The 2,111-nt window shown below is 48.9% G+C and overlaps 1 pseudogene; it reads left to right on the forward strand.

The window, feature by feature from the left end:
- Nucleotides 1–287: 287 nt before the first annotated feature.
- LOC123176932 (putrescine hydroxycinnamoyltransferase 1-like) lies at nt 288–1,883 on the forward strand (annotated as a pseudogene).
- The last annotated feature ends 228 nt before the right edge of the window (nt 1,884–2,111 follow it).

A 2,111-nucleotide genomic window follows, 5' to 3' on the forward strand; every position in this document is an offset into this window, starting at 1 on the left:
TGCCGACAGAGATGGGTTACCATCTAGTGTTTGATTTTAAGTATTGATTTTTAACTAACAGGCAGTATTTGCCGACAGAGATGGGTCACCATCTAGTGTTTGATTGCAATCAATAGGAGATAGCAGCATAGTATGCACTGACGATAATGATATCGCCATCAATGACTCCATCAACTTCTGGACGTACTAGAGACCACCGATCACATGCATGTCCCCAAATGGTACCTTGCTTCTTGTGAAATGTGATCCTTACGCTTTACATAACTGCTGCTCAGGAACGGCCAGGAGAGGAGCACAAGGAGCTAGCTAGAATGGCCGGTGAGGAGGAGGTGCAGATGGTAGAGTCTTGCTTTGTGATGCCGGCCGCTGCCACACCGGGAAGAGCGCTGTGGTTGTCAATGCTCGACCTCATTCTAGCCAACAAAGGCCACACCCCACTTATCCATTTCTACCGTCGACGTGGTGGTTCCGTCGGAACCACCGAGGATGACTTCTTTGATGTGGTCAGGTTGAAGACGGCATTGGGCAAGGCCCTCGTGGCCTTCTACCCCCTGGCCGGCCGTCTCAGACCGGACGCCAAGGGCAAATTGGAGATCGACTGCAACGGCGAGGGTTTACCTTTCCTTGTGGCTCGCTCTCGTCTGACTGTTGATGACTTTAGTGACTTGAAGCCATCACCAAGGCTAAGGAGGTTGTTTGTTCCCCTCGTCGACGACTCAGCAGGCATCTTGTGGGCCATTCAGGTCTGTGTGTTTCTTTCTGAATTAGTTCTTCTTTCTTTCATTTCGTCTTGCTCTCTAGCCACATCAACACTATGCTGGTACACTACATTTGGTTTCTGCCAGTTTTGTATGTGAACTAGTCCCTTCTCTTTCTTTATATAATGAAATGTCGGAGCTGCCAAAAAAAATTTAGTAGCACACTACAATAGTACAAACATGTACTCCATGTAATGTGTGCCAGTAATCAATATATGTAGGTGACATTCTTGAAGTGTGGCGGGGTGGTCTTAGGGACGGCGACACACCATGGCGCTATGGATGGAACTGCCGCATTCCACTTCTTCCGGACATGGTCAGCTTTCTCTAGGGACCGCGTCCAGGCTGTGGTGAACCTCCCTTACCATGACCGCACCCGCTTATGTGCACGCAACCCACCCATTTTTCACCCTGATGCACTCTCAACTTTTTTCCCCAAGATAATCCTATCCCAGACTCCAGGGCCTGTTGTCAACGAGGCGTTCACCCTTCAGCAGGACCAAGTTTCCACTCTTGAACACGTTTGCGGTGGCGGAAGCGTGAGCACCTTCAGTGTCGTGAGTGCCCATGTGTGGCAAACTGGCAATGCATGTGTTTAGCGCAGCGTCTACCACCAGACTCCACAACACGCCTGGCGTTTGTGGCCAACATCTGGCGCAGCATGATGCCACCACTCCCGGATGGCTACTTTGGCAACGCACTAATAAATCTAAGTGTTGCCGACGAAGGCAGCGCATTGCCTTGGGCGAGCTGACCTACATTGCACGCCGAATTAGAGACACCATCAGTCGGGTGAATGATGAGCTAGTGCATTCGGCGGTCGACTACATTTAGCTGGCATTAACAAAGACAGACAACCGCACTGCTTTAGGTAGTCTGCCTGTGACAGATATGCGAATGGTTAGTTGGCTTGGCATGCCGTTCTATGATTTGGATTTTAGTTGGGGAAAGCCATTGGCTACGTTGTGTGCTGAATCAAACCGACGAGGCTTTGCCACCTGCTGGAGAGCGCGCAGGGGGACGGCAGTCGTGCGCGTCATCATGTGTATAGAGGCTGCAGTTCTCAAGGAGTTCAAGCGTTTGTTCTATACCAAGTTCGGGGCCATGACGTATTCCAAGTTCTAGCCAGCTCCACAAAAATTGCCTTTCCCTTTGGGCATGCCTATCTTAATTATATGTGTTGAGACATGGTTGTTTTTATCTAAGTTTTTGTCCAATAATTTAGTCTTAGTTAATCCAGATCTAGTAATAATCTGTATGTGTATCCGAGACTTGGGCAACTTTTTCGACAAAGGGTGAATTTTATTGGCTCAAAATGGAGCATCAAGAAGATACAAACACAATGAGCACACC

Source organism: Triticum aestivum, unplaced genomic scaffold, assembly GCF_018294505.1.
Source record: "Triticum aestivum cultivar Chinese Spring unplaced genomic scaffold, IWGSC CS RefSeq v2.1 scaffold197484, whole genome shotgun sequence".
Classification (NCBI taxonomy): Eukaryota; Viridiplantae; Streptophyta; class Magnoliopsida; order Poales; family Poaceae; genus Triticum; species Triticum aestivum.